This window comes from Ranitomeya variabilis, chromosome 4, assembly GCF_051348905.1.
Source record: "Ranitomeya variabilis isolate aRanVar5 chromosome 4, aRanVar5.hap1, whole genome shotgun sequence".
Classification (NCBI taxonomy): Eukaryota; Metazoa; Chordata; class Amphibia; order Anura; family Dendrobatidae; genus Ranitomeya; species Ranitomeya variabilis.
In genome coordinates, this window is record NC_135235.1 from 173,290,731 (window position 1) to 173,300,441 (window position 9,711).

A 9,711-nucleotide genomic window follows, 5' to 3' on the forward strand; every position below is an offset into this window, starting at 1 on the left:
TAACATTTGGCTCCAATATTACTTTCCACCCGCTCAGGAAAGCCTCCTCTGACATCACAATGCCACCATTTTATGCTCCTAGCACTGCAAACACACTATTTGCATTAGAAGTAATAAACCAACTGTAAAGAACTTAGGGCACGTTTAACCCACGTATCACCAGGGGCCGTGCCCAAGCAGCAATGCCAATGCGGGCTTAAGACTCTTCTTCACATTACTATAACCTGTACGGCCAGGTTCTGAAATCCTTGCCTCGATTTCATCTGGCTACACATACACCCAGCAGAGAAGGGAAATAAAGATTATTTAAGAATCCTATTTGTACAGCACACATCTTATTTCTGGCATAAAAATGTTCCATACACATGACTAACCAAATCTCTCAGATGATCAGAACAATGTCAGAAAAGCTGCACCTATGCTTGGGTGTGTATGGCTAGTTATAGCTCTACACTTGTGGTGACGTATGACTGATGAAGGCTGACCCCCACCTAACGGGATTACCCCATTAGGACAGTGCTCTGTAAAAGACATCAGCTACAGTAATTATAAGGGTATGTGCACACGTTGCGGATTTTGCTGCGGATCCGCAGCGGTTTTGACGCTGCGGATCCGCAGCAGTTTTCCATGCGGTGTACAGTACAATGTAAACCTATGGAAAACAAAAACCGCAGTGCACATGCTGCGGAAAATTCCGCGCGGAAACGCTGCGGAAAAAAAGAAGTAGCATGTCACTTCTTTCTGCGGATTCCGCAGCGGTTTTCAACCTGCACCAATAGGAAAGTGCAGTTGAAGACCCGCAGAGGAATCCGCAGAAGAAACCGCGTGAAAATCCGCAGTGAAAACCGCAGTGGTTTTGCACTGCGGATTTTCCAAATCCGCTGCGGAAAAATCCACAGCAAATTCCGCAACGTGTGCACATACCCTAAGGGTATGGATTCTGGGTATGGAAAGTATAAAAATTAACAAGAGCTCTTCACTCTGCTAATAGAATGGGGTCCAAAGTGAGCTATCCATTATATAAGGTCCATTCACTCATAATGTAACAACTCCTTTAATGCATACACTCTCATTTAGACCAATAGTGTACAAAGAGCCTTGAACATACAAAGCATGAGTCTCTTATAGGAACTGTTCCTCCTAAGAAGCAGAAACTAATAATAAAAGCTCTGTATCTCCACACCGGTCCTGAAAGATCTCCAAACCCAATACTAGCCCCTAAAGCATTTCAGTCACCCAATCTCCCATTACTAACTGCATACACCATTATATTGAACTCTCAGTCCCAATGAGGCTAGTATACTTCCTTTAAAAATCCATATCCGTGTCAGAATGGCTGTATATTCCATTATGAAACTTCTGGTGTCTGAAAGCAATATTTGCATTTTATGACTATCTAGAGATTAACAAAATGCTCATCTTAATATGAGGATTATACAACCGTACTGACATGGGTTTTCAAGATAAGAACATCAGCCTCATCAGGTCTACGAGATATATTTAATAATGTACATGGTTTGTACTGTGAAATCTAGACAGATTTGCTTTTAAGAAAAATTTCAGGAGTGATATATTCTATAATACATATGGGATATGACCTGTATTTCCATGGGTGGTAATGAAAATGTATGTGCAACTGAGAAGAAACCTAATACTTACATATTAGTAAGCATCGCAAAATCCGGTGCCCAACATATTTACGAAAATGATATGTACATTTCCCTTCGCTGACCTTTGTGAACTAGCCATAGTCACATTCTTGTAATACCTCTATTACTAGAATCATTCCATTTATGTAGAAGCGGATGCCAAATATGGCGCAGGCCAACAGCAGAGAAAGCAGCAGCATCTCTGTGCAACCTTATCGGTACAAAACAGACTATTGATCCATCCACACCATGGAAGTGCCGGTGATTTCATCGCGCTATGCAATCCTGTGGAGTGCTAATTTGCATCCACATATGGGATATAATTAAAAATTGGGGATGTTAGCAGTTGTGTACCCGATGAATCTATCACTATTCAATGTATACATACACACATCAGGATATATAATTTGCAGCCTTGTTGGCATAAAAGCACACAGAGGCCGAGACACACCTGTGCACAAGGGTCCCGAGCGGTCGGTGTGGCCCCTGCTGCTCACAAACTGATACATGTGTACAATGACAGGACTTACTATCACCGCCATTCATTACCAGTCACGCCACGACTCTAAGGTGGTAAGAGCAGGGCACGTAGTAGTAATGGCAGTTACAGGGTACCTATGTGTGGTGAGAACACTGCATGCCCACATACCTGCTAGCCGAGTCCTCCACCCGTGTCCCGCGCCGCTCCTCCGCCCGTGGTTCCGTGTCCTGCGCCGCTCCTCCGCCCGTGGTTCCGTGTCCTGCGCCGCTCCTCCGCCCGTGTTTCCGTGTCCCGCGCCGCTCCTCCGCCCGTGGCGCGTCCCCGTGTCCTCCGCTCCTCCCAGCATCTCTAGTCTACACTGAAGTGTGTGAGAGGAGGAGACGGATCCCGCCCAGCAGGCTCAGACGTCTGTGTACATGACACACACACTCATGTGAGGGCCGGCTCTGGTGCCATGGAAATCCTGAGGCGGTGTCTCACTAGTTCCGCCGTTGCTGCAGTCAGTTATGCAGGGCGAGCTCGCTATCACCTCTGAGCCCGGCCTCACCTGCAGGACTGGCACGCAGCGCTCTGCCCTCAGGACTGGCATATTGCCACTACACCCATCAGCAGTCTCTCCGGGCCAGAAGAGCCCACACACAGTGCCCACTCAGTGTCCGCCTCAGCTGGCAAGCCCAAGGCGGAGGCGACACCTGGATGGGGCAAGGGTGATACGATGCCAAGAGCCAGAATGGCCTCACAGCCCAGTCAAAGCCTTGGCCTCGTTCAGACATCAGATTTGACATACAAAGTTTCAGCAGTTTTTTTCACAGGTGAGAAAAAAGTTTCTCCACCTTTTCCTATCAGTCAGTGAAAAACCGTACAGCACATGGCTGGCATCTGAGTGTGAACAGTAGCGGACATGTCTCTGCAGTTTTTCACAGACTGCTGGGTCCACAGAAAGCACTGACGTGAAGGGCACCATAGCCTGTCACAGGGACACGTGCTATCCGTGGAAATAGAGGCACTCGTGAAAAACTGACGTGAATGAGGCCTTAGGGTGCGTGTCTGCAGCGCCCCAGAGTCCTGGTCGTTGCAGTACTGTCGCTCTGCCACTAAGGGGAGCGATGGTACGTCTGATTGCACTAAAGGAGTTCACCTGACCAGGTATCACAGTCACACACTACACTTCACACTCCGGCCACCAAGGGGAGCAAAGGGTTCTATGTATTAGGCCACTCCTCACACTCTGGTAAAACTGGGGGTCGGATAGGAAGTTAGAGACAAGCTGACTGGGTTTTGCCCAGGTAACACCTTGTGAGAGAAGAGGTTGCTTGGGAGGATTCAGGGGGGTCCCTGTCAGGGGTGGGATACTGACAGAGGCCTAGCGAAAGGACAGATCGTTACAGAGCCGCGCCTGCACTTCATTGCGGTGGCATCTTAAGAAAGGACACGAAGCGAAGTATATTGTGGAGAAGGGAGAAACGAGATCACAGCACAAAGGCGATAGAACCAGTAGGAGTCGTGCCCCGAGATCGGCAACATTCTTCTGAGGCGCGTAGCCGGCGGCCGGAACGCCGAGGAAGTATTGGGCTCTACGCATTACTTCAAACCAACGGCAGGGCAGTTAATTTTAGGTTGGCTGTCTCACCTTAATCACCTAATGAAGACAACGGAGGCAATTGTGGGAGAGGGGCATCTCTAGGGTCCCTATAAAATAACTCTAGGCCTACCCCGTCATACGGGTGCGTCCTATCCATATCATCTGGGGGACGGAGAGAAAGAACAGAAACATACACGACAGTTGTGAGGACTATCCCGTGGTGCTCAGCAGGGAAGTACTACTACTACACCCAGGCGCTAGTAGGTAGGCAACTGATTTCCACCTGCAAAGGGAACTCTGAATGTGCCTTCGGACCGGCCGGTCTCAGCCAGCCCTGTTAGCAGTGCTCTGGATTGCGGATACCGAAGCCTTCAGTAAAGAGACTGCAACCCTGTGTCCTCGTTATTTACTGCGACCAGCACCTACACCTTTTATTGGGCGCCCCTTAGCAGGACCACGGACCGGGTCAGGCCACCGTGACATCCTCAGAACCAATAGACCCGGTACCGAGTACCCCGCTGTCCTGCGTTTGGGGGCCGCTCCAACTTGGCGTCACGAACAGGATCTACTTAAGCCTGAAGAATCAGGTCATGTGTGCCTTGGAATTGTGACTGAATTGTGCTTGAACCGTGATTTATTACAAAGACTGTGTATTGCTATTTGCCGCCAAAAGTTCCCGCCAAAATTGCCGCCATTGCAGCGCCACGAGGAGCGCAGAAGAAGAAGAAGGGCGTGCCATGGGAGGAGGCTACCAAAAATGGCGACCGCCCCCTCCGACTACTGCTGCAAGATGATGACCTGCCCCGAAGCAGAGGAGAACCGCCCCCTGATTTGCAACGGCGGGAACCAAGACAAGAAGGAACTCCACCCCTGAGAAATGGCGGAGCCAGGTGCGTGTGTAGCTGCCGACCTCAAGACAACGAAGGTGACCAGAGAGTACCTGAACGACGACGAAGTGATCCAGGATTATCCCCACCGGCCAGAAGCGGATCCGAACCCACCGCAGATGAAGGACCCGAACTTCTTGGAGCCGCCGGCGAGGGAGCCGAGTCAACCTATCCCGGACATGGAGCCAGCCGATGTGAAGCAATGGAAGTCGGAGCTGTGCCAGAAGGTCGCCTTGGAAGAACCGCGGTCCGAGCCGCTGCCGACTCCAGTGTCCTCGTCAGTGGAACAGATCGGCATCGGTGGAACCACATCAGACGCAGGTATGGAAAGCGCCCCTGCTCTCCCGACCGATCCTGCTCCAGCGACCGCTCCTCGTCCCGACAATGACCGATTCCTCTCCGCTGAGCTGGTAGTGATAACCCCCGACACTATGGAGAAGCTGGTGCCTCCGTTACCGACAACTATGGGAGAACCGCTAGATGTGAGCTCAGAGGGGGTGATCTTCCAATGGGATACCCCGAGGATTGGACCAGACGGGGCCAGGCAGGAGGGCCTCAGCATTGCTGTGCTCACCTGGGAACAATATAAACAATACTTCTTTATTAACAGTAAAACATCCAGAGACAGGTGGAGGCCGGGGGAGAGAGGGAGCAGGGGAGGACGACGGCCGTTTCGCGCTTATCGGCGCTTCTACGGGTACAAAACAAGTACAAAACCCAAAGACTGCACGTGGTAGGAAGGACTTGGTAAAACAGGGGACTGTACTGGCCTTTCACCCAAAGCGGGGTTGGGGCTCTATACAAGAACCGGGACTGCCGACGGAAATGTTCTTTACCAGCTACAATGTGAAGACCCCATTCCGCAACAGATGTGACGATCCACTACTATGTAAAGGGGACCAGGTGACCTACACTCGCCATCGGAGTGCGCAGGGATGGTGTGCTCGGAACGTCCAACGATGCGAGCCTGCAGTGGCGCCACCTGCTGTCCTGACTACGACTAACTCTGACCTGGCAAATTCTACTACTATCACCACTGTGTGTATTATTGCCGCTACTGAACTTGCAACCAAAGCTGACATTCGAATCCAGACACCGGGTGACCTGACCGCACCTGAGAGACGAACCACCGAGACTGACACCGCATCAGCCGAGAACAGGGAACCGGAGCTTTCCCGGTCAGGAAGTGTTCGCTACCAGCTGGTGTCTTGCAACTTACTGTAAAGATAAACCTTGGAACAACGAAACTGTAAATAGTTAACTGTGTGTTTTCCTTGCTGCTTTAAACCCGACCAGGGTTAGTTCTTAAAGGGATCCCTTCGTTTACCCGGGATCCCTAATGCTTTATGTTTGTTTTGCATCAGTGTTTTGAAAGACTGCCGAATCATGGACGGTGAATGATTCACGAACTGTTGCTGTAAATAGTTGCACCTTCTTAAAGGTGCCCCCTACTGGTTTTACAAAGGAAAGAGCTTTTTGAAGAGGCTGTTCCTGGATACAGCACAGAAGCTCTTGTTCACTGCAGACTTGCAACTTGAGAGTTGCACTACCTCAAAGAAACTTGAGATGACCCTCTTAAAGGGAATGTTCATTGTTGCAATTAGCCGAGATATAATGTTGCTTTAAGAAAGTTGGATAGTAATAATGTTTTACATAGTAGTATGTAGATAGAAAGATAGTGATAAGGAATCGAAATGTTGATAATGAATAAAATTGAAGTTGAAGTGATTATCGGAACTAATGATAGAGAGCCAAGGAAAGATGCAGTAGGCCCATGGGGGTAGACCAGAGAGTCCTGCATAGGAGAAAGAGAGCTCAGGAAAATGTTGATTTGCACTTTTAGTCTTATAGTATGCTTTTAGTGGGTCCCTGCCTTACGCCCTAAAGGCCTTGTTCACACGATCCTTTTTTCGCTGCGGATTTTTCAGGTCCTGTATTGGTGCAGGTGGAAACCCGCTGCGGAATCCGCAGAAAGAATTGACATAGTACTTCTTTTTTTCCGCAGAAAATCAGCGCGGATTTTCAGGCGGAAAAAAGGAACGTCGGAACAGCGTTTTTCTTTTTCCATAGGGTAACATTGTACTGTACCCTGCATGGAAAAAGGATGCGGATCCACAGCAAAAACAGCATCGTGTGAACATAGCCTAAAGGAGAAGTTAAATTATTGTTTGAGAAAAGTTTGCACTTAAAGGGGTTGTCCACTACTTTCAGTTAACCCCCCAATGTATCCCCCCGAGGCCCCTAATGAATTTTATAAATACCTTCTGTTGCCGTTTTCGCCTGTGAGTGGCGCTATGGCGGCGGCTGAGTCCGGGTCACGTGATCCCCAGGCTGCAGCCACCGCTAATTTCCGCCGACGTCACGTCAATTTCCAGACTCTGAAAATTGACGTGACGTCAGCAACAGGCGTGTCCCAGCCGCCCAGTCAGCAGTCACTCAAGAGTGACTGGGCTGTGGGCTGCCTGCGGGGCTGTGCTGAGATCTGCTGGCCGTCCGCGCTCATGTGCCGAGATGTGAGGCTGGTGCGGTGGCCTGTGCCGTGGCGGCGTTCGTTGCAGCGGCCCGTGCGTCTGCCGGTGCCGTGGCGGCGGCCGGTGCCATGGGGTCGGCCGGTGCCGTTGCGGCGGCCGGTGCGGTGGTGGTGGCCTGTGCGACGGTGGGGGTCTGAAACCGAAGGTGCTGGAGTGTGGCTGTGCGGTGGTGGTGGCATCGTCGTCTCTGTGTGCAGGCATCGTCCGATGGGACTACAAGTCCCATCGGGCTCTGCCTGCTACAGTGACAGTGACACATTAGCCAATGATGGGACAGTAGTAGTCCCATCATCCAGCTAATGTGTTGAATGTAAAAAAAAAAACAAAACACACATACAGGTCCTTCTCAAAAAATTAGCATATAGTGTTAAATTTCATTATTTACCATAATGTAATGATTACAATTAAACTTTCATATATTATAGATTCATTATCCACCAACTGAAATTTGTCAGGTCTTTTATTGTTTGAATACTGATGATTTTGGCATACAACTCCTGATAACCCAAAAAACCTGTCTCAATAAATTAGCATATCAAGAAAAGGTTCTCTAAACGACCTATTACCCTAATCTTCTGAATCAACTAATTAACTCTAAACACATGCAAAAGATACCTGAGGCTTTTAAAAACTCCCTGCCTGGTTCATTACTCAAAACCCCCATCATGGGTAAGACTAGCGACTAGTGTTGAGCATTCCGATACCGCAAGTATCGGGTATCGGCCGATACTTGCGGGTATCGGAATTCCGATACCGAGATCCGATACTTTTGTGGTATCGGGTATCGGTATCGAAACAACATTAATGTAAAAATGTGTAAAAGAGAGAATTAAAATAAAAAAATATTGTTATACTCACCTCTCCGACGCAGCCTGGACCTCAGCGAGGGAACCGGCAGCGTTGTTTGCTTAAAATTCGCGCTTTTCCTTCCTTACGTGAAGTCCCGGCTTGTGATTGGTCGCGTGCCGCCCATGTGGCCGCGACGCGACCAATCACAGCAAGCCGTGACGTAATTTTAGGTCCTTCAGGATTTTAAAATTACGTTCTGGCTTGTGATTGGTCGCGTCGCGGTCACATGGGCGACGCGACCAATCACAAGCCGGGACGTCATGGGAGGCAGGACACGCGCGCATTTTAAAATGCGCGCGTGTCCAGCCTCCCGTGACGTCACGGCTTGTGATTGGTCGCGTCGCCCATGTGACCGCGACGCGACCAATCACAAGCCAGAACGTAATTTTAAAATCCTGAAGGACCTAAAATTACGTCACGGCTTGCTGTGATTGGTCGCGTCGCGGCCACATGGGCGGCACGCGACCAATCACAAGCCGGGACTTCACGTAAGGAAGGAAAAGCGCGAATTTTAAGCAAACAACGCTGCCGGTTCCCTCGCTGAGGTCCAGGCTGCGTCGGAGAGGTGAGTATAGCAATATTTTTTATTTTAATTCTTTCTTTTACACATTAATATGGATCCCAGGGCCTGAAGGAGAGTTTCCTCTCTTTCAGACCCTGGGAACCATCAGGAATACCGTCCGATACTTGAGTCCCATTGACTTGTATTGGTATCGGGTATCGGTATCGGATTGGATCCGATACTTTGCCGGTATCGGCCGATACTTTCCGATACCGATACTTTCAAGTATCGGACGGTATCGCTCAACACTACTAGCGACCTGACAGATGTCAAGAAGGCCATCATTGACACCCTCAAGCAAGAGGGTAAGACCCAGAAAGAAATTTCTCAACAAATAGGCTGTTCCCAGAGTGCTGTATCAAGGCACCTCAATGGTAAGTCTGTTGGAAGGAAACAATGTGGCAGAAAACGCTGTACAACGAGAAGAGGTGACCGGACCCTGAGGAAGATTGTGGAGAAGGACCGATTCCAGACCTTGGGGAACCTGAGGAAGCAGTGGACTGAGTCTGGTGTGGAAACATCCAGAGCCACCGTGCACAGGCGTGTGCAGGAAATGGGCTACAGGTGCCGCATTCCCCAGGTAAAGCCACTTTTGAACCATAAACAGCGGCAGAAGCGCCTGACCTGGGCTACAGAGAAGCAGCACTGGACTGTTGCTAAGTGGTCCCAAGTACTTTTTTCTGATGAAAGCAAATTTTGCATGTCATTCGGAAATCAAGGTGCCAGAGTCTGGAGGAAGACTGGGGAGAAGGAAATGCCAAAATGCCTGAAGTCCAGTGTCAAGTACCCACAGTCAGTGATGGTGTGGGGTGTCATGTCAGCTGCTGGTGTTGGTCCACTGTGTTTCATCAAGGGCAGGGTCAATGCAGCTAGCTATCAGGAGATTTTGGAGCACTTCATGCTTCCATCGGCTGAAATGCTTTATGGAGATGAAGATTTCATTTTTCAGCACGACCTGGCACCTGCTCACAGTGCCAAAACCACTGGTAAATGGTTTACTGACCATGGTATTACTGTGCTCAATTGGCCTGCCAACTCTCATAGAGAATCTGTGGGATATTGTGAAGAGAAAGTTGAGAGACGCAAGACCCAACACTCTGGATGAGCTTAAGGCCGCTATTGAAGCATCCTGGGCCTCCATAACATCTCAGCAGTGTCACAGGCTGATTG

At 49.6% G+C, this 9,711-nt stretch overlaps 1 protein-coding gene across 2 annotated transcripts in view; it reads right to left on the reverse strand.

Annotated features, from left to right (window-relative positions):
• ANXA11 (annexin A11) overlaps positions 1-2,495 on the reverse strand; it is an 88,011-nt gene extending 85,516 nt beyond the window's left edge. The window contains exon 1 of one of the 2 annotated variants that reach the window (XM_077259390.1): positions 2,299-2,495. The gene's annotated coding sequence lies outside the window, so the exon portion shown is untranslated. The remainder of the gene's footprint in view (positions 1-2,298) is intronic. The other variant, XM_077259393.1, reaches the window with a different exon arrangement.
• Positions 2,496-9,711: the final 7,216 nt, after the last annotated feature.